We start from the raw sequence: 23,575 nt of genomic DNA on the forward strand, positions 1-23,575 counted from the left end.
AAGCATGTCTTGAAGCCAGCTAGCTGTCAACTAGCTGCATTCCTATGGCAGTGAGAAGGTAGCAGTATTCTGAGTCAGGAGGTTCCAAGATTACCAGTCGACGGCACCTGGGGATACCCTCCAGGTCTGCATTGTTACCCTGCGTCTCAGAAGCCTCTGGCAAACGTCTCTGCTGAAGACCTGCGAAACTCACTCTGCAGGCTGTGTGGAAATGTGAGGGACTGAGGCTGAGCTCAACTCTCAGAAGTAAGATGGTTTTGGACAAGGCGTTCAGCTACCCTCTCACGTATGGAACTTAGTATGTAGCACCAGTCTACCACAGGAATTACTAGGAAATCGCTGAACTGAGCTTGGAGGCACTAGTCTTGTGTGCCGGGTGATTCCAATTACCTCTCCCAGCACTTCCGTCAAACAGCGAGCCTAGGCCTTTTAGAAGCCAAGGGTACCAGCAGGCTGGATGTGGAGGTACAGGCCATAAGCTCAACTCTCAGAAGTGTATATGCATGGGAGGCAGATGTCTGCTACCCACTCGGACATGGGAGTTGGAACCTAGCTACACTGTGATTGAAGAAGGCCATTGGAAATCGTTGTATTCAACTCAGATACACGGGAGTTCAGGCCCAGTGCTCACACATGCTTTTCCTGCAACCTCTCCCAGCCACTAACTTTAGGATGTTAGCAGCTACTCCTACAGTCAGGCAGGATGCGGGAGGGTTCTGCCCTGTCCTCAGCTCTCACAGGGAAGCATGTCTTGAAGCCAGCTGTCAACTAGCTGCATTCCTATGGCAGTGAGAAGGTAGCAGTACTCTGAGTCAGGAGGTTCCAAGATTACCACTCTACTGCACCTGGAGATACCCTCCAGGTCTGCATTGTTAACTTGTCTTCAGAAGCCTCTGGCAATCGTCTCTGGTGAAGACGTGTGAAACTCACTCTGCAGGCAGTGTGGAACTGTGAGGGACTGAGGGTGGGCTCAAATCTCAGAAGTAAGATGCTTTTGGACAAGGCGTTCAGCTACCATCTCACATATGGAACTTAGTATGTAGCACCTGTCTACCACAAGAATTACTGGGAAATCGTGAATTGAGCTTGGAGGCACTCGTCTTGTGTGCCGGGAGATTCCAATTACCTCTCCCAGCACTGCCGTCAAACAGCGAGCCTAGGCCTTTTAGAAGCCAAGGGTACCAGCAGGCTGGATGTGGAGGTACAGGCCATAAGCTCAACTCTCAGAAGTGTGTATGCATGGGAGGCAGATGTCTGCTACCCGCTCGTACATGGGATTTGGAACCTAGCTACACTGTGATTGAAGAAGGCCATTGGAAATCGCTGTATTCAACTCAGATACACGGGAGTTCAGGCCCAGTGCTCACACATGCTTTTCCCGCAACCTCTCCCAGCCACTAACTTTAGGATGTTAGCAGCTACTCCTACAGTCAGGCAGCATGCGGGAGGGTTCTGCCCTGTCATCAGCTCTCTCAGGGAAGCATGTCTTGAAGCCAGCTAGCTGTCAACTAGCTGCATTCCTATGGCAGTGAGAAGGTAGCAGTATTCTGAGTCAGGAGGTTCCAAGATTACCAGTCGACTGCACCTGGGGATACCCTCCAGGTCTGAATTGTTACCCTGCGTCTCAGAAGCCTCTGGCAAACGTCTCTGCTGAAGACCTGCGAAACTCACTCTGCAGGCAGTGTGGAACTGTGAGGGACTGAGGCTGAGCTCAACTCTCAGAAGTAAGATGGTTTTGGACAAGGCGTTCAGCTACCCTCTCACGTATGGAATTTAGTATGTAGCACCTGTCAACGACAAGAATTACTGGGAAATCGTGAATTGAGCTTGGAGGCACTCGTCTTGTGTGCCGGGAGATTCCAATTACCTCTCCCAGCACTTCCGTCAAACAGCGAGCCTAGGCCTTTTAGAAGCCACGGGTACCAGCAGGCTGGATGTGGAGGTACAGGCCATAAGCTCAACTCTCAGAAGTGTATATGCATGGGAGGCAGATGTCTGCTACCCACTCGGACATGGGAGTTGGAACCTAGCTACACTGTGATTGAAGAAGGCCATTGGAAATCGCTGTATTCAACTCAGATACACGGGAGTTCAGGCCCAGTGCTCACACATGCTTTTCCCGCAACCTCTCCCAGCCACTAACTTTAGGATGTTAGCAGCTACTCCTACAGTCATGCAGGATGCGGGAGGGTTCTGCCCTGTCCTCAGCTCTCACAGGGAAGCATGTCTTGAAGCCAGCTGTCAACTAGCTGCATTCCTATGGCAGTGAGAAGGTAGCAGTACTCTGAGTTAGGAGGTTCCAAGATTACCACTCTACTGCACCTGGAGATACCCTCCAGGTCTGCATTGTTAACTTGTCTTCAGAAGCCTCTGGCAATCGTCTCTGGTGAAGACGTGTGAAACTCACTCTGCAGGCAGTGTGGAAGTGTGAGGGACTGAGGGTGGGCTCAACTCTCAGAAGTAAGATGCTTTTGGACAAGGCGTTCAGCTACCTTCTCACATATGGAACTTAGTATGTAGCACCTGTCTACCACAAGAATTACTGGGAAATCGTGAATTGAGCTTGGAGGCACTCGTCTTGTGTGCCGGGAGATTACAATTACCTCTCCCAGCACTTCCGTCAAACAGCGAGCCTAGGCCTTTTAGAACCCAAGGGTACCAGCAGGCTGGATGTGGAGGTACAGGCCATAAGCTCAACTCTCAGAAGTGTGTATGCATGGGAGGCAGATGTCTGCTACCCGCTCGTACATGGGATTTGGAAACTAGCTACACTGTGATTGAAGAAGGCCATTGGAAATCGCTGTATTCAACTCAGATACACGGGAGTTCAGGCCCAGTGCTCACACATGCTTTTCCTGCAACCTCTCCCAGCCACTAACTTTAGGATGTTAGCAGCTACTCCTACAGTCAGGCAGCATGCGGGAGGGTTCTGCCCTGTCCTCAGGTCTCTCAGGGAAGCATGTCTTGAAGCCAGCTAGCTGTCAACTAGCTGCATTCCTATGGCAGTGAGAAGGTAGCAGTATTCTGAGTCAGGAGGTTCCAAGACTACCAGTCGACTGCACCTGGGGATACCCTCCAGGTCTGCATTGTTACCCTGCGTCTCAGAAGCCTCTGGCAAACGTCTCTGCTGAAGACCTGCGAAACTCACTCTGCAGGCAGTGTGGAACTGTGAGGGACTGAGGGTGAGCTCAACTCTCAGAAGTAAGATGGTTTTGGACAAGGCGTTCATCTACCCTCTCACGTATGGAACTTAGTATGTAGCACCAGTCTACCACAGGAATTACTAGGAAATCGCTGAACTGAGCTTGGAGGCACTAGTCTTGTGTGCCGGGTGATTCCAATTACCTCTCCCAGCACTTCCGTCAAACAGCGAGCCTAGGCCTTTTAGAAGCCAAGGGTACCAGCAGGCTGGATGTGGAGGTACAGGCCATAAGCTCAACTCTCAGAAGTGTATATGCATGGGAGGCAGATGTCTGCTACCCACTCGGACATGGGAGTTGGAACCTAGCTACACTGTGATTGAAGAAGGCCATTGGAAATCGCTGTATTCAACTCAGATACACGGGAGTTCAGGCCCAGTGCTCACACATGCTTTTCCCGCAACCTCTCCCAGCCACTAACTTTAGGATGTTAGCAGCTACTCCTACAGTCATGCAGGATGCGGGAGGGTTCTGCCCTGTCCTCAGCTCTCACAGGGAAGCATGTCTTGAAGCCAGCTGTCAACTAGCTGCATTCCTATGGCAGTGAGAAGGTAGCAGTACTCTGAGTCAGGAGGTTCCAAGATTACCACTCTACTGCACCTGGAGATACCCTCCAGGTCTGCATTGTTAACTTGTCTTCAGAAGCCTCTGGCAATCGTCTCTGGTGAAGACGTGTGAAACTCACTCTGCAGGCAGTGTGGAACTGTGAGGGACTGAGGGTGGGCTCAACTCTCAGAAGTAAGATGCTTTTGGACAAGGCGTTCAGCTACCTTCTCACATATGGAACTTAGTATGTAGCACCTGTCTACCACAAGAATTACTGGGAAATCGTGAATTGAGCTTGGAGGCACTCGTCTTGTTTGCCGGGAGATTACAATTACCTCTCCCAGCACTTCCGTCAAACAGCGAGCCTAGGCCTTTTAGAACCCAAGGGTACCAGCAGGCTGGATGTGGAGGTACAGGCCATAAGCTCAACTCTCAGAAGTGTGTATGCATGGGAGGCAGATGTCTGCTACCCGCTCGTACATGGGATTTGGAACCTAGCTACACTCTGGTTGAGGAAAGCCGTTGGAAATCGCTGTATTCAACTCAGATACACGGGAGTTCAGGCCCAGTGCTCACACATGCTTTTCCCGCAACCTCTCCCAGCCACTAACTTTAGGATGTTAGCAGCTACTCCTACAGTCAGGCAGCATGCGGGAGGGTTCTGCCCTGTCATCAGCTCTCTCAGGGAAGCATGTCTTGAAGCCAGCTAGCTGTCATCTAGCTGCATTCCTATGGCAGTGAGAAGGTAGCAGTATTCTGAGTCAGGAGGTTCCAAGATTACCAGTGGACTGCACCTGGGGATACCCTCCAGGTCTGCAGTGTTACCCTGCGTCTAATAAGCCTCTGGCAAACGTCTCTGCTGAAGACCTGCGAAACTCACTCTGCAGGCAGTGTGGAACTGTGAGGGACTGAGGCTGAGCTCAACTCTCAGAAGTAAGATGGTTTTGGACAAGGCGTTCAGCTACCCTCTCACGTATGGAATTTAGTATGTAGCACCAGTCTACCACAGGAATTACTAGGAAATCGCTGAACTGAGCTTGGAGGCACTAGTCTTGTGTGCCGGGTGATTCCAATTACCTCTCCCAGCACTTCCGTCAAACAGCGAGCCTAGGCCTTTTAGAAGCCAAGGGTACCAGCAGGCTGGATGTGGAGGTACAGGCCATAAGCTCAACTCTCAGAAGTGTATATGCATGGGAGGCAGATGTCTGCTACCCACTCGGACATGGGAGTTGGAACCTAGCTACACTGTGATTGAAGAAGGCCATTGGAAATCGCTGTAATCAACTCAGATACACGGGAGTTCAGGCCCAGTGCTCACACATGCTTTTCCCGCAACCTTTCCCAGCCACTAACTTTAGGATGTTAGCAGCTACTCCTACAGTCATGCAGGATGCGGGAGGCTTCTGCCCTGTCCTCAGCTCTCACAGGGAAGCATGTCTTGAAGCCAGCTGTCAACTAGCTGCATTCCTATGGCAGTGAGAAGGTAGCAGTACTCTGAGTCAGGAGGTTCCAAGATTACCAGTCGACTGCACCTGGAGATACCCTCCAGGTCTGCATTGTTACCCTGCGTCTAATAAGCCTCTGGCAAACGTCTCTGCTGAAGACCTGCGAAACTCACTCTGCAGGCAGTGTGGAACTGTGAGGGACTGAGGGTGGGCTCAACTCTCAGAAGTAAGATGATTTTGGACAAGGCGTTCAGCTACCATCTCACATATGGAACTTAGTATGTAGCACCTGTCTACCACAAGAATTACTGGGAAATCGTGAATTGAGCTTGGAGGCACTCGTCTTGTGTGCCGGGAGATTCCAATTACCTCTCCCAGCACTTCCGTCAAACAGCGAGCCTAGGCCTTTTAGAAGCCAAGGGTACCAGCAGGCTGGATGTGGAGGTACAGGCCATAAGCTCAACTCTCAGAAGTGTGTATGCATGGGAGGCAGATGTCTGCTACCCGCTCGTACATGGGATTTGGAACCTAGCTACACTGTGATTGAAGAAGGCCATTGGAAATCGCTGCATTCAACTCAGATACACGGGAGTTCAGGCCCAGTGCTCACACATGCTTTTCCCGCAACCTCTCCCAGCCACTAACATTAGGATGTTAGCAGCTACTCCTACAGTCAGGCAGCATTCGGGAGGGTTCTGCCCTGTCCTCAGCTCTCTCGGAAGCATGTCTTGAAGCCAGCTAGCTGTCAACTAGCTGCATTCCTATGGCAGTGAGAAGGTAGCAGTATTCTGAGTCAGGAGGTTCCAAGATTACCAGTCGACTGCACCTGGGGATACCCTCCAGGTCTGCATTGTTACCCTGCGTCCTAGAAGCCTCTGGCAAACGTCTCTGCTGAAGACCTGCGAAACTCACTCTGCAGGCTGTGTGGAAATGTGAGGGACTGAGGCTGAGCTCAACTCTCAGAAGTAAGATGGTTTTGCACAAAGCGTTCAGCTACCCTCTCACGTATGGAACTTAGTATGTAGCACCAGTCTACCACAGGAATTACTAGGAAATCGCTGAACTGAGCTTGGAGGCACTAGTCTTGTGTGCCGGGTGATTCCAATTACCTCTCCCAGCACTTCCGTCAAACAGCGAGCCTAGGCCTTTTAGAAGCCAAGGGTACCAGCAGGCTGGATGTGGAGGTACAGGCCATAAGCTCAACTCTCAGAAGTGTATATGCATGGGAGGCAGATGTCTGCTACCCACTCGGACATGGGAGTTGGAACCTAGCTACACTGTGATTGAAGAAGGCCATTGGAAATCGTTGTATTCAACTCAGATACACGGGAGTTCAGGCCCAGTGCTCACACATGCTTTTCCTGCAACCTCTCCCAGCCACTAACTTTAGGATGTTAGCAGCTACTCCTACAGTCAGGCAGGATGCGGGAGGGTTCTGCCCTGTCCTCAGCTCTCACAGGGAAGCATGTCTTGAAGCCAGCTGTCAACTAGATGCATTCCTATGGCAGTGAGAAGGTAGCAGTACTCTGAGTCAGGAGGTTCCAAGATTACCACTCTACTGCACCTGGAGATACCCTCCAGGTCTGCATTGTTAACTTGTCTTCAGAAGCCTCTGGCAATCGTCTCTGGTGAAGACGTGTGAAACTCACTCTGCAGGCAGTGTGGAACTGTGAGGGACTGAGGGTGGGCTCAAATCTCAGAAGTAAGATGCTTTTGGGCAAGGCGTTCAGCTACCATCTCACATATGGAACTTAGTATGTAGCACCTGTCTACCACAAGAATTACTGGGAAATCGTGAATTGAGCTTGGAGGCACTCGTCTTGTGTGCGGGAGATTCCAATTACCTCTCCCAGCACTGCCGTCAAACAGCGAGCCTAGGCCTTTTAGAAGCCAAGGGTACCAGCAGGCTGGATGTGGAGGTACAGGCCATAAGCTCAACTCTCAGAAGTGTGTATGCATGGGAGGCAGATGTCTGCTACCCGCTCGTACATGGGATTTGGAACCTAGCTACACTGTGATTGAAGAAGGCCATTGGAAATCGCTGTATTCAACTCAGATACACGGGAGTTCAGGCCCAGTGCTCACACATGCTTTTCCGGCAACCTCTCCCAGCCACTAACTTTAGGATGTTAGCAGCTACTCCTACAGTCAGGCAGCATGCGGGAGGGTTCTGCCCTGTCCTCAGCTCTCTCAGGGAAGCATGTCTTGAAGCCAGCTAGCTGTCAACTAGCTGCATTCCTATGGCAGTGAGAAGGTAGCAGTTTTCTGAGTCAGGAGGTTCCAAGATTACCAGTCGACTGCACCTGGGGATACCCTCCAGGTCTGCATTGTTACCCTGCGTCTCAGAAGCCTCTGGCAAACGTCTCTGCTGAAGACCTGCGAAACTCACTCTGCAGGCTGTGTGGAAATGTGAGGGACTGAGGCTGAGCTCAACTCTCAGAAGTAAGATGGTTTTGGACAAGGCGTTCAGCTACCCTCTCACTTATGGAACTTAGTATGTAGCACCAGTCTACCACAGGAAATACTAGGAAATCGCTGAACTGAGCTTGGAGGCACTAGTCTTGTGTGCCGGGTGATTCCAATTACCTCTCCCAGCACTTCCGTCAAACAGCGAGCCTAGGCCTTTTAGAAGCCAAGGGTACCAGCAGGCTGGATGTGGAGGTACAGGCCATAAGCTCAACTCTCAGAAGTGTATATGCATGGGAGGCAGAAGTCTGCTACCCACTCGGACATGGGAGTTGGAACCTAGCTACACTGTGATTGAAGAAGGCCATTGGAAATCGCTGTATTCAACTCAGATACACGGGAGTTCAGGCCCAGTGCTCAAACATGCTTTTCCTGCAACCTCTCCAGCCACTAACTTTAGGATGTTAGCAGCTACTCCTACAGTCAGGCAGGATGCGGGAGGGTTCTGCCCTGTCCTCAGCTCTCACAGGGAAGCATGTCTTGAAGCCAGCTGTCAACTAGCTGCATTCCTATGGCAGTGAGAAGGTAGCAGTACTCTGAGTCAGGAGGTTCCAAGATTACCACTCTACTGCACCTGGAGATACCCTCCAGGTCTGCATTGTTAACTTGTCTTCAGAAGCCTCTGGCAATCGTCTCTGGTGAAGACGTGTGAAACTCACTCTGCAGGCAGTGTGGAACTGTGAGGGACTGAGGGTGGGCTCAAATCTCAGAAGTAAGATGCTTTTGGACTAGGCGTTCAGCTACCATCTCACATATGGAACTTAGTATGTAGCACCTGTCTACCACAAGAATTACTGGGAAATCGTGAATTGAGCTTGGAGGCACTCGTCTTGTGTGCCGGGAGATTCCAATTACCTCTCCCAGCACTGCCGTCAAACAGCGAGCCTAGGCCTTTTAGAAGCCAAGGGTACCAGCAGGCTGGATGTGGAGGTACAGGCCATAAGCTCAACTCTCAGAAGTGTGTATGCATTGGAGGCAGATGTCTGCTACCCGCTCGTACATGGGATTTGGAACCTAGCTACACTGTGATTGAAGAAGGCCATTGGAAATCGCTGTATTCAACTCAGATACACGGGAGTTCAGGCCCAGTGCTCACACATGCTTTTCCCGCAACCTCTCCCAGCCACTAACTTTAGGATGTTAGCAGCTACTCCTACAGTCAGGCAGCATGCGGGAGGGTTCTGCCCTGTCATCAGCTCTCTCAGGGAAGCATGTCTTGAAGCCAGCTAGCTGTCAACTAGCTGCATTCCTATGGCAGTGAGAAGGTAGCAGTATTCTGAGTCAGGAGGTTCCAAGATTACCAGTCGACTGCACCTGGGGATACCCTCCAGGTCTGAATTGTTACCCTGCGTCTCAGAAGCCTCTGGCAAACGTCTCTGCTGAACACCTGCGAAACTCACTCTGCAGGCAGTGTGGAACTGTGAGGGACTGAGGCTGAGCTCAACTCTCAGAAGTAAGATGGTTTTGGAAAAGGCGTTCAGCTACCCTCTTACGTATGGAATTTAGTATGTAGCACCTGTCAACGACAAGAATTACTGGGAAATCGTGAATTGAGCTTGGAGGCACTCGTCTTGTGTGCCGGGAGATTCCAATTACCTCTCCCAGCACTTCCGTCAAACAGCGAGCCTAGGCCTTTTAGAAGCCAAGGGTACCAGCAGGCTGGATGTGGAGGTACAGGCCATAAGCTCAACTCTCAGAAGTGTATATGCATGGGAGGCAGATGTCTGCTACCCACTCGGACATGGGAGTTGGAACCTAGCTACACTGTGATTGAAGAAGGCCATTGGAAATCGCTGTATTCAACTCAGATACACGGGAGTTCAGGCCCAGTGCTCACACATGCTTTTCCCGCAACCTCTCCCAGCCACTAACTTTAGGATGTTAGCAGCTACTCCTACAGTCATGCAGGATGCGGGAGGGTTCTGCCCTGTCCTCAGCTCTCACAGGGAAGCATGTCTTGAAGCCAGCTGTCAACTAGCTGCATTCCTTTGGCAGTGAGAAGGTAGCAGTACTCTGAGTTAGGAGGTTCCAAGATTACCACTCTACTGCACCTGGAGATACCCTCCAGGTCTGCATTGTTAACTTGTCTTCAGAAGCCTCTGGCAATCGTCTCTGGTGAAGACGTGTGAAACTCACTCTGCAGGCAGTGTGGAAGTGTGAGGGACTGAGGGTGGGCTCAACTCTCAGAAGTAAGATGCTTTTGGACAAGGCGTTCAGCTACCTTCTCACATATGGAACTTAGTATGTAGCACCTGTCTACCACAAGAATTACTGGGAAATCGTGAATTGAGCTTGGAGGCACTCGTCTTGTGTGCCGGGAGATTCCAATTACCTCTCCCAGCACTTCCGTCAAACAGCGAGCCTAGGCCTTTTAGAACCCAAGGGTACCAGCAGGCTGGATGTGGAGGTACAGGCCATAAGCTCAACTCTCAGAAGTGTGTATGCATGGGAGGCAGATGTCTGCTACCCGCTCGTACATGGGATTTGGAACCTAGCTACACTGTGATTGAAGAAGGCCATTGGAAATCGCTGTATTCAACTCAGATACACGGGAGTTCAGGCCCAGTGCTCACACATGCTTTTCCCGCAACCTCTCCCAGCCACTAACTTTAGGATGTTAGCAGCTACTCCTACAGTCAGGCAGCATGCGGGAGGGTTCTGCCCTGTCCTCAGCTCTCTCAGGGAAGCATGTCTTGAAGCCAGCTAGCTGTCAACTAGCTGCATTCCTATGGCAGTGAGAAGGTAGCAGTGTTCTGAGTCAGGAGGTTCCAAGATTACCAGTCGACTGCACGTGGGGATACCCTCCAGGTCTGCATTGTTACCCTGCGTCTTAGAAGCCTCTGGCAAACGTCTCTGCTGAAGACCTGCGAAACTCACTCTGCAGGCAGTGTGGAACTGTGAGGGACTGAGGGTGAGCTCAAGTCTCAGAAGTAAGATGGTTTTGGACAAGGCGTTCATCTACCCTCTCACGTATGGAACTTAGTATGTAGCACCAGTCTACCACAGGAATTACTAGGAAATCGCTGAACTGAGCTTGGAGGCACTAGTCTTGTGTGCCGGGTGATTCCAATTACCTCTCCCAGCACTTCCGTCAAACAGCGAGCCTAGGCCTTTTAGAAGCCAAGGGTACCAGCAGGCTGGATGTGGAGGTACAGGCCATAAGCTCAACTCTCAGAAGTGTATATGCATGGGAGGCAGATGTCTGCTACCCACTCGGACATGGGAGTTGGAACCTAGCTACACTGTGATTGAAGAAGGCCATTGGAAATCGCTGTATTCAACTCAGATACACGGGAGTTCAGGCCCAGTGCTCACACATGCTTTTCCCGCAACCTCTCCCAGCCACTAAATTTAGGATGTTAGCAGCTACTCCTACAGTCAGGCAGGATGCGGGAGGGTTCTGCCCTGTCCTCAGCTCTAACAGGGAAGCATGTCTTGAAGCCAGCTGTCAACTAGCTGCATTCCTATGGCAGTGAGTAGGTAGCAGTACTCTGAGTCAGGAGGTTCCAAGATTACCACTCTACTGCACCTGGAGATACCCTCCAGGTCTGCATTGTTACCCTGCGTCTAATAAGCCTCTGGCAAACGTCTCTGCTGAAGACCTGTGAAACTCACTCTGCAGGCAGTGTGGAACTGTGAGGGACTGAGGGTGGGCTCAACTCTCAGAAGTAAGATGCTTTTGGACAAGGCGTTCAGCTACCATCTCACATATGGAACTTAGTATGTAGCACCTGTCTACCACAAGAATTACTGGGAAATCGTGAATTGAGCTTGGAGGCACTCGTCTTGTGTGCCGGGAGATTCCAATTACCTCTCCCAGCACTTCCGTCAAACAGCGAGCCTAGGCCTTTTAGAACCCAAGGGTACCAGCAGGCTGGATGTGGAGGTACAGGCCATAAGCTCAACTCTCAGAAGTGTGTATGCATGGGAGGCAGATGTCTGCTACCTGCTCGTACAAGGGATTTGGAACCTAGCTACACTCTGGTTGAGGAAAGCCGTTGGAAATCGCTGTATTCAACTCAGATACACGGGAGTTCAGGCCCAGTGCTCACACATGCTTTTTCCGCAACCTCTCCCAGCCACTAACATTAGGATGTTAGCAGCTACTCCTACAGTCAGGCAGCATGCGGGAGGGTTCTGCCCTGTCCTCAGCTCTCTCAGGGAAGCATGTCTTGAAGCCAGCTAGCTGTCAACTAGCTGCATTCCTATGGCAGTGAGAAGGTAGCAGTATTCTGAGTCAGGAGGTTCCAAGACTACCAGTCGACTGCATCTGGGGATACCCTCCAGGTCTGCATTGTTACCCTGCGTCTAAGAAGCCTCTGGCAAACGTCTCTGCTGAAGACCTGCGAAACTCACTCTGCAGGCAGTGTGGAACTGTGAGGGACTGAGGCTGAGCTCAACTCTCAGAAGTAAGATGGTTTTGGACAAGGCGTTCAGCTACCCTCTCACGTATGGAACTTAGTATGTAGCACCAGTCTACCACAGGAATTACTAGGAAATCGCTGAACTGAGCTTGGAGGCACTAGTCTTGTGTGCCGGGTGATTCCAATTACCTCTCCCAGCACTTCCGTCAAACAGCGAGCCTAGGCCTTTTAGAGCCAAGGGTACCAGCAGGCTGGATGTGGAGGTACAGGCCATAAGCTCAACTCTCAGAAGTGTATATGCATGGGAGGCAGCTGTCTGCTACCCACTCGGACATGGGAGTTGGAACCTAGCTACACTGTGATTGAAGAAGGCCATTGGAAATCGCTGTATTCAACTCAGATACACGGGAGTTCAGGCCCAGTGCTCACACATGCTTTTCCCGCAACCTCTCCCAGCCACTAACTTTAGGATGTTAGCAGCTACTCCTACAGTCAGGCAGGATGCGGGAGGGTTCTGCCCTGTCCTCAGCTCTCACAGGGAAGGATGTCTTGAAGCCAGCTGTCAACTAGCTGCATTCCTATGGCAGTGAGAAGGTAGCAGTACTCTGAGTCAGGAGGTTCCAAGATTACCACTCTACTGCACCTGGAGATACCCTCCAGGTCTGCATTGTTACCCTGCGTCTCAGAAGCCTCTGGCAAACGTCTCTGCTGAAGACCTGCGAAACTCACTCTGCAGTCAGTGTGGATCTGTGAGGGACTGAGGGTGAGCTCAACTCTCAGAATTAAGATGGTTTTGGACAAGGCGTTCAGCTACCCTCTCACGTATGGAACTTAGTATGTAGCACCAGTCTACCACAGGAATTACTAGGAAATCGCTGAACTGAGCTTGGAGGCACTAGTATTGTGTGCCGGGTGATTCCAATTACCTCTCCCAGCACTTCCGTCAAACAGCGAGCCTACGCCATTTAGAAACCAAGGGTACCAGCAGGCTGGATGTGGAGGTACAGGCCATAAGCTCAACTCTCAGAAGGGTATATGCATGGGAGGCAGATGTCTGCTACCCACTCGGACATGTGAGTTGGAACCTAGCTACACGGTGATTGAAGAAGGCCATTGGAAATCGCTGTATTCAACTCAGATACACGGGAGTTCAGGCCCAGTTCTCACACATGCTTTTCCCGCAACCTCTCCCAGCCACTAACTTTAGGATGTTAGCAGCTACTCCTACAGTCAGGCAGGATGCGGGAGGGTTCTGCCCTGTCCTCAGCTCTAACAGGGAAGCATGTCTTGAAGCCAGCTGTCAACTAGCTGCATTCCTATGGCAGTGAGAAGGTAGCAGTACTCTGAGTCAGGAGGTTCCAAGATTACCACTCTACTGCACCTGGAGATACCCTCCAGGTCTGCATTGTTAACTTGTCCTCAGAAGCCTCTGGCAATCGTCTCTGGTGAAGACGTGTGAAACTCACTCTGCAGGCAGTGTGGAACTGTGAGGGACTGAGGGTGGGCTCAAATCTCAGAAGTAAGATGCTTTTGGACAAGGCGTTCAGCTACCATCTCACATATGGAACTTAGTATGTAGCACCTGTCTACCACAAGAATTACTGGGAAATCGTGAATTGAGCTTGGAGGCACTCGTCTTGTGTGCCGGGAGATTCCAATTACCTCTCCCAGCACTTCCGTCAAACAGCGAGCCTAGGCCTTTTAGAAGCCAAGGGTACCAGCAGGCTGGATGTGGAGGTACAGGCCATAAGCTCAACTCTCAGAAGTGTGTATGCATGGGAGGCAGATGTCTGCTACCCGCTCGTACATGGGATTTGGAACCTAGCTACACTGTGAATGAAGAAGGCCATTGGAAATCGCTGTATTCAACTCAGATACACGGGAGTTCAGGCCCAGTGCTCACACATGCTTTTCCCGCAACCTCTCCCAGCCACTAACATTAGGATGTTAGCAGCTACTCCTACAGTCAGGCAGCATGCGGGAGGGTTCTGCCCTGTCCTCAGCTCTCTCAGGGAAGCATGTCTTAAGCCAGCTAGCTGTCAACTAGCTGCATTCCTATGGCAGTGAGAAGGTAGCAGTATTCTGAGTCAGGAGGTTCCAAGATTACCAGTCGACTGCACCTGGGGATACCCTCCAGGTCTGCATTGTTACCCTGCGTCTCAGAAGCCTCTGGCAAACGTCTCTGCTGAAGACCTGCGAAACTCACTCTGCAGGCAGTGTGGAACTGTGAGGGACTGAGGGTGAGCTTAACTCTCAGAAGTAAGATGGTTTTGGACAAGGCGTTCAGCTACCCTCTCACGTATGGAACTTAGTATGTAGCACCAGTCTACCACAGGAATTACTAGGAAATCGCTGAACTGAGCTTGGAGGCACTAGTCTTGTGTGCCGGGTGATTCCAATTACCTCTCCCAGCACTTCCGTCAAACAGCGAGCCTACGCCTTTTAGAAGCCAAAGGTACCAGCAGGCTGGATGTGGAGGTACAGGCCATAAGCTCAACTCTCAGAAGTGTATATGCATGGGAGGCAGATGTCTGCTACCCACTCGGACATGGGAGTGGAACCTAGCTACACTGTGATTAAAGAAGGCCATTGGAAATCGCTGTATTCAACTCAGATACACGGGAGTTCAGGCCCAGTTCTCACACATGCTTTTCCCGCAACCTCTCCCAGCCACTAACTTTAGGGTTTTAGCAGCTACTCCTACAGTCAGGCAGGATGCGGGAGGGTTCTGCACTGTCCTCAGCTCTCACAGGGAAGCATGTCTTGAAGCCAGCTGTCAACTAGCTGCATTCCTATGGCAGTGAGAAGGTAGCAGTACTCTGAGTCAGGAGGTTCCAAGATTACCACTCTACTGCACCTGGAGATACCCTCCAGGTCTGCATTGTTAACTTGTCCTCAGAAGCCTCTGGCAATCGTCTCTGGTGAAGACGTGTGAAACTCACTCTGCAGGCAGTGTGGAACTGTGAGGGACTGAGGGTGGGCTCAAATCTCAGAAGTAAGATGCTTTTGGTCAAGGCGTTCAGCTACCATCTCACATATGGAAATTAGTATGTAGCACCTGTCTACCACAAGAATTACTGGGAAATCGTGAATTGAGCTTGGAGGCACTCGTCTTGTGTGCCGGGAGATTCCAATTACCTCTCCCAGCACTTCCGTCAAACAGCGAGCCTAGGCCTTTTAGAAGCCAAGGGTACGAGCAGGCTGGATGTGGAGGTACAGGCCATAAGCTCAACTCTCAGAAGTGTGTATGCATGGGAGGCAGATGTCTGCTACCCGCTCGTACATGGGATTTGGAACCTAGCTACACTGTGATTGAAGAAGGCCATTGGAAATCGCTGTATTCAACTCAGATACACGGGAGTTCAGGCCCAGTGCTCACACATGCTTTTCCCGCAACCTCTCCCAGCCACTAACATTAGGATGTTAGCAGCTACTCCTACAGTCACGCAGCATGCTGGAGGGTTCTGCCCTGTCCTCAGCTCTCTCAGGGAAGCATGTCTTGAAGCCAGCTAGCTGTCAACTAGCTGCATTCCTATGGCAGTGAGAAGGTAGCAGTATTCTGAGTCAGGAGGTTCCAAGATTACCAGTGGACTGCACCTGGGGATACCCTCCAGGTCTGCAGTGTTACCCTGCGTCTCAGAAGCCTCTGGCAAACGTCTCTGCTGAAGACCTGCGAAACTCACTCTGCAGGCAGTGTGGAACTGTGAGGGACTGAGGCTGAGCTCAACTCTCAGAAGTAAGATGGTTTTGGACAAGGCGTTCAGCTACCTTCTCACGTATGGAATTTAGTATGTAGCACCAGTCTACCACAGGAATTACTAGGAAATCGCTGAACTGAGCTTGGAGGCACTAGTCTTATGTGCCGGGTGATTCCAATTACCTCTCCCAGCACTTCCGTCAAACAGCGAGCCTAGGCCTTTTAGAAGCCAAGGGTACCAGCAGGCTGGATGTGGAGGTACAGGCCATAAGCTCAACTCTCAGAAGTGTATATGCATGGGAGGCAGGTGTCTGCTACCCACTCGGACATGGGAGTTGGAACCTAGCTACACTGTGATTGAAGAAGGCCATTGGAAATCGCTGTATTCAACTCAGATACACGGGAGTTCAGGCCCAGTGCTCACACATGCTTTTCCCGCAACCTCTCCCAGCCACTAACTTTAGGATGTTAGCAGCTACTCCTACAGTCAGGCAGGATGCGGGAGGGTTCTGCCCTGTCCTCAGCTCTCACAGGGAAGCATGTCTTGAAACCAGCTGTCAACTAGCTGCATTCCTATGGCACTGAGAAGGTAGCAGTACTCTGAGTCAGGAGGTTCCAAGATTACCACTCTACTGCACCTGGAGATACCCTCCAGGTCTGCATCGTTAACTTGTACTCAGAAGCCTCTGGCAATCGTCTCTGGTGAAGACGTGTGAAACTCACTCTGCAGGCAGTGTGGAACTGTGAGGGACTGAGGGTGGGCTCAACTCTCAGAAGTAAGATGCTTTTGGACAAGGCGTTCAGCTACCATCTCACATATGGAACTTCGTATGTAGCACCTGTCTACCACAAGAATTACTGGGAAATCGTGAATTGAGCTTGGAGGCACTCGTCTTGTGTGCCGGGAGATTCCAATTACCTCTCCCAGCACTTCCGTCAAACAGCGAGCCTAGGCCTTTTAGAAGCCAAGGGTACCAGCAGGCTGGATGTGGAGGTACAGGCCATAAGCTCAACTCTCAGAAGTGTGTATGCATGGGAGGCAGATGTCTGCTACCCGCTCGTACATGGGATTTGGAACCTAGCTACACTCTGGTTGAGGAAAGCCGTTGGAAATCGCTGTATTCAACTCAGATACACGGGAGTTCAGGCCCAGTGCTCACACATGCTTTTCCCGCAACCTCTCCCAGCCACTAACATTAGGATGTTAGCAGCTACTCCTAGAGTCAGGCTGCATGCGGGAGGGTTCTGCCCTGTCCTCAGCTCTCTCAGGGAAGCATGTCTTGAAGCCAGCTAGCTGTCAACTAGCTGCATTCCTATGGCAGTGAGAAGGTAGCAGTATTCTGAGTCAGGAGGTTCCAAGATTACCAGTCGACTGCACCTGGGGATACCCTCCAGGTCTGCATTGTTACCCTGCGTCTCAGAAGCCTCTGGCAAACGTCTCTGCTGAAGACCTGCGAAACTCACTCTGCAGGCAGTGTGGAACTGTGAGGGACTGAGGGTGAGCTCAACTCTCAGAAGTAAGATGGTTTTGGACAAGGCGTTCAGCTACCCTCTCACGTATGGAACTTAGTATGTAGCACCAGTCTACCACAGGAATTACTAGGAAATCGCTGAACTGAGCTTGGAGGCACTAGTCTTGTGTGCCGGGTGATTCCAATTACCTCTCCCAGCACTTCCGTCAAACAGCGAGCCTACGCCTTTTAGAAGCCAAAGGTACCAGCAGGCTGGATGTGGAGGTACAGGCCATAAGCTCAAATCTCAGAAGTGTATATGCATGGGAGGCAGATGTCTGCTACGCACTCGGACATGGGAGTTGGAACCTAGCTACACTGTGATTGAAGAAGGCCATTGGAAATCGCTGTATTCAACTCAGATACACGGGAGTTCAGGCCCGTGCTCACACATGCTTTTCCCGCAACCTCTCCCAGCCACTAACTTTAGGATGTTAGCGGCTACTCCTACAGTCATGCAGGATGCGGGAGGGTTCTGCCCTGTCCTCAGCTCTCACAGGGAAGCATGTCTTGAAGCCAGCTGTCAACTAGCTGCATTCCTATGGCACTGAGAATGTAGCAGTACTCTGAGTCAGGAGGTTCCAAGATTACCACTCTACTGCACCTGGAGATACCCTCCAGGTCTGCATTGTTAACTTGTCCTCAGAAGCCTCTGGCAATCGTCTCTGGTGAAGACTTGTGAAACTCACTCTGCAGGCAGTGTGGAACTGTGAGGGACTGAGGGTGGGCTCAACTCTCAGAAGTAAGATGCTTTTGGACAAGGCGTTCAGCTACCATCTCACATATGGAAATTAGTATGTAGCACCTCTCTACCACAAGAATTACTGGGAAATCGTGAATTGAGCTTGGAGGCACTCGTCTTGTGTGCCGGGAGATTCCAATTACCTCTCCCAGCACTTCCGTCAAACAGCGAGCCTAGGCCTTTTAGAAGCCAAGGGTACCAGCAGGCTGGATGTGGAGGTACAGGCCATAAGCTCAACTCTCAGAAGTGTGTATGCATGGGAGGCAGATGTCTGCTACACGCTCGTACATGGGATTTGGAACCTAGCTCCACTGTGATTGAAGAAGGCCATTGGAAATCGCTGTATTCAACTCAGATACACGGGAGTTCAGGCCCAGTGCTCACACATGCTTTTCCCGCAACCTCTCCCAGCCACTAACATTAGGATGTTAGCAGCTACTCCTACAGTCAGGCAGCATGCGGGAGAGTTCTGCCCTGTCCTCAACTCTCTCAGGGAAGCATGTCTTGAAGCCAGCTAGCTGTCAACTAGCTGCATTCCTATGGCAGTGAGAAGGTAGCAGTATTCTGAGTCAGGAGGTTCCAAGATTACCAGTGGACTGCACCTGGGGATACCCTCCAGGTCTGCAGTGTTACCCTGCGTCTAATAAGCCTCTGGCAAACGTCTCTGCTGAACACCTGCGAAACTCACTCTGCAGGCAGTGTGGAACTGTGAGGGACTGAGGCTGAGCTCAACTCTCAGAAGTAAGATGGTTTTGGACAAGGCGTTCAGCTACCCTCTCACGTATGGAATTTAGTATGTAGCACCAGTCTACCACAGGAATTACTAGGAAATCGCTGAACTGAGCTTGGAGGCACTAGTCTTGTGTGCCGGGTGATTCCAATTACCTCTCCCAGCACTTCCGTCAAACAGCGAGCCTAGGCCTTTTAGAAGCCAAGGGTACCAGCAGGCTGGATGTGGAGGTACAGGCCATAAGCTCAACTCTCAGAAGTGTATATGCATGGGAGGCAGATGTCTGCTACCCACTCGGACATGGGAGTTGGAACCTAGCTACACTGTGATTGAAGAAGGCCATTGGAAATTGCTGTATTCAACTCAGATACACGGGAGTTCAGGCCCAGTGCTCACACATGCTTTTCCCGCAACCTCTCCCAGCCACTAACTTTAGGATGTTAGCAGCTACTCCTACAGTCAGGCAGGACGCTGAGGGTTCTGCCCTGTCCTCAGCTCTCACAGGGAAGCATGTCTTGAAACCAGCTGTCAACTAGCTGCATTCCTATGGCAGTGAGAAGGTAGCAGTACTCTGAGTCAGGAGGTTCCAAGATTACCACTCTACTGCACCTGGAGATACCCTCCAGGTCTGCATTGTTAACTTGTACTCAGAAGCCTCTGGCAATCGTCTCTGGTGAAGACGTGTGAAACTCACTCTGCAGGCAGTGTGGAACTGTAAGGGACTGAGGGTGGGCTCAACTCTCAGAAGTAAGATGCTTTTGGACAAGGCGTTCAGCTACCATCTCACATATGGAACTTAGTATGTAGCACCTGTCTACCACAAGAATTACTGGGAAATCGTGAATTGAGCTTGGAGGCACTCGTCTTGTGTGCCGGGAGATTCCAATTACCTCTCCCAGCACTTCCGTCAAACAGCGAGCCTAGGCCTTTTAGAAGCCAAGGGTACCAGCAGGCTGGATGTGGAGGTACAGGCCATAAGCTCAACTCTCAGAAGTGTGTATGCATGGGAGGCAGATGTCTGCTACCCGCTCGTACATGGGATTTGGAACCTAGCTACACTCTGGTTGAGGAAAGCCGTTGGAAATCGCTGTATTCAACTCAGATACACGGGAGTTCATGCCCAGTGCTCACACATGCTTTTCCCGCAACCTCTCCCAGCCACTAACATTAGGATGTTAGCAGCTACTCCTACAGTCAGGCAGCATGCGGGAGGGTTCTGCCCTGTCCTCAGCTCTCTCAGGGAAGCATGTCTTGAAGCCAGCTAGCTGTCAACTAGCTGAATTCCTATGTCAGTGAGAAGGTAGCAGTATTCTGAGTCAGGAGGTTCCAAGATTACCAGTCGACTGCACCTGGGGATACCCTCCAGGTCTGCATTGTTACCCTGCGTCTCAGAAGCCTCTGGCAAACGTCTCTGCTGAAGACCTGCGAAACTCACTCTGCAGGCAGTGTGGAAATGTGAGGGACTGAGGCTGAGCTCAACTCTGAGAAGTAAGATGGTTTTGGAAAAGGCGTTCAACTACCCTCTCACGTATGGAATTTAGTATGTAGCACCTGTCAACGACAAGAATTACTGGGAAATCGTGAATTGAGCTTGGAGGCACTCGTCTTGTGTGCCGGGAGATTCCAATTACCTCTCCCAGCACTTCCGTCAAACAGCGAGCCTAGGCCTTTTAGAAGCCAAGGGTACCAGCAGGCTGGATGTGGAGGTACAGGCCATAAGCTCAACTCTCAGAAGTGTATATGCATGGGAGGCAGATGTCTGCTACCCACTCGGACATGGGATTTGGAACCTAGCTACACTGTGATTGAAGAAGGCCATTGGAAATCGCTGTATTCAACTCAGATACACGGGAGTTCAGGCCCAGTGCTCACACATGCTTTTCCCGCAACCTCTCCCAGCCACTAACTTTAGGATGTTAGCAGCTACTCCTACAGTCATGCAGGATGCGGGAGGGTTCTGCCCTGTCCTCAGCTCTCACAGGGAAGCATGTCTTGAAGCCAGCTGTCAACTAGCTGCATTCCTATGGCAGTGAGAAGGTAGCAGTACTCTGAGTCAGGAGGTTCCAAGATTACCACTCTACTGCACCTGGAGATACCCTCCAGGTCTGCATTGTTACCCTGCGTCTAATAAGCCTCTGGCATACGTCTCTGCTGAAGACCTGCGAAACTCACTCTGCAGGCAGTGTGGAACTGTGAGGGACTGAGGGTGGGCTCAACTCTCAGAAGTAAGATGCTTTTGGACAAGGCGTTCAGCTACCATCTCACATATGGAACTTAGTATGTAACACCTGTCTACCACAAGAATTACTGGGAAATCGTGAATTGAGCTTGGAGGCACTCGTCTTGTGTGCCGGGAGATTCCAATTACCTCTCCCAGCACTTCCGTCAAACAGCGAGCCTAGGCCTTTTAGAATCCAAGGGTACCAGCAGGCTGGATGTGGAGGTACAGGCCATAAGCTCAACTCTCAGAAGTGTGTATGCATGGGAGGCAGATGTCTGCTACCTTCTCGTACAAGGGATTTGGAACCTAGCTACACTCTGGTTGAGGAAAGCCGTTGGAAATCGCTTAATTCAACTCAGATACACGGGAGTTCAGGCCCAGTGCTCACACATGCTTTTTCCGCATCCTCTCCCAGCCACTAACATTAGGATGTTAGCAGCTACTCCTACAGTCAGGCAGCATGCGGGAGGGTTCTGCCCTGTCCTCAGCTCTCTCAGGGAAGCATGTCTTGAAGCCAGCTAGCTGTCAACTAGCTGCATTCCTATGGCAGTGAGAAGGTAGCAGTATTCTGAGTCAGGAGGTTCCAAGACTACCAGTTCACTGCACCTGGCGATACCCTCCAGGTCTGCATTGTTACCCGGCGTCTCAGAAGCCTCTGGCAAACGTCTCTGCTGAAGACCTGCGAAACTCACTCTGCAGGCAGTGTGGAACTGTGAGGGACTGAGGCTGAGCTCAACTCTCAGAAGTAAGATGGTTTTGGACAAGGCGTTCAGCTACCCTCTCACGTATGGAACTTAGTATGTAGCACCAGTCTACCACAGGAATTACTAGGAAATCGCTGAACTGAGCTTGGAGGCACTAGTCTTGTGTGCCGGGTGATTCCAATTACCTCTCCCAGCACTTCCGTCAAACAGCGAGCCTAGGCCTTTTAGAAGCCAAGGGTACCAGCAGGCTGGATGTGGAGGTACAGGCCATAAGCTCAACTCTCAGAAGTGTATATGCATGGGAGGCAGATGTCTGCTACCCACTCGGACATGGGAGTTGGAACCTAGCTACACTGTGATTGAAGAAGGCCATTGGAAATCGCTGTATTCAACTCAGATACACGGGAGTTCAGGCCCAGTGCTCACACATGCTTTTCCCGCAACCTCTCCCAGCCACTAACTTTAGGATGTTAGCAGCTACTCCTACAGTCATGCAGGATGCGGGAGGCTTCTGCCCTGTCCTCAGCTCTCACAGGGAAGCATGTCTTGAAGCCAGCTGTCAACTAGCTGCATTCCTATGGCAGTGAGAAGGTAGCAATACTCTGGGTCAGGAGGTTCCAAGATTACCACTCTACTGCACCTGGAGATACCCTCCAGGTCTGCATTGTTAACTTGTACTCAGAAGACTCTGGCAATCGTCTCTGGTGAAGACGTGTGAAACTCACTCTGCAGGCAGTGTGGAACTGTGAGGGACTGAGGGTGGGCTCAACTCTCAGAAGTAAGATGCTTTTGGACAAGGCGTTCAGCTACCATCTCACATATGGAAATTAGTATGTAGCACCTGTCTACCACAAGAATTACTGGGAAATCGTGAATTGAGCTTGGAGGCACTCGTCTTGTGTGCCGGGTGATTCCAATTACCTCTCCCAGCACTTCCGTCTAACAGCGAGCCTAGGCCTTTTAGAAGCCAAGGGTACCAGCAGGCTGGATGTGGAGGTACAGGCCATAAGCTCAACTCTCAGAAGTGTGTATGCATGGGAGGCAGATGTCTGCTACCCGCTCGTACATGGGATTTGCAACCTAGCTACACTGTGATTGAAGAAGGCCATTGGAAATCGCTGTATTCACTCAGATACACGGGAGTTCAGGCCCAGTGCTCACACATGCTTTTTCCGCAACCTCTCCCAGCCACTAACATTAGGATGTTAGCAGCTACTCCTACAGTCAGGCAGCATGCGGGAGGGTTCTGCCCTGTCCTCAGCTCTCTCAGGGAAGCATGTCTTGAAGCCAGCTAGCTGTCAACTAGCTGCATTCCTATGGCAGTGAGAAGGTAGCAGTATTCTGAGTCAGGAGGTTCCAAGATTACCACTCTACTGCACCTGGAGATACCCTCCAGGTCTGCATTGTTACCCTGCGTCTCAGAAGCCTCTGGCAAACGTCTCTGCTGAAGACCTGCGAAACTCACTCTGCAGGCAGTGTGGAACTGTGAGGGACTGAGGCTGAGCTCAACTCTCAGAAGTAAGATGGTTTTGGACAAGGCGTTCAGCTACCCTCTCACGTATGAAACTTAGTCTGTAGCACCAGTCTACCACAGGAATTACTAGGAAATCGCTGAACTGAGCTTGGAGGCACTAATCTTGTGTGCCGCGTGATTCCAAATACCTCTCCCAGCACTTCCGTCAAACAGCGAGCCTAGGCATTTTAGAAGCCAAGGGTACCAGCAGGCTGGATGTGGAGGTACAGGCCATAAGCTCAACTCTCAGAAGTGTATATGCATGGGAGGCAGATGTCTGCTACCCACTCGGACATGGGAGTTGGAACCTAGCTACACTGTGATTGAAGAAGGCCAATGGAAATCGCTGTATTCAACTCAGATACACGGGAGTTCAGGCCCAGTGCTCACACATGCTTTTCCCAAAACCTCTCCCAGCCACTAACTTTAGGATGTT

Source organism: Canis lupus, chromosome 25, assembly GCF_048164855.1.
Source record: "Canis lupus baileyi chromosome 25, mCanLup2.hap1, whole genome shotgun sequence".
Classification (NCBI taxonomy): domain Eukaryota; kingdom Metazoa; phylum Chordata; class Mammalia; order Carnivora; family Canidae; genus Canis; species Canis lupus.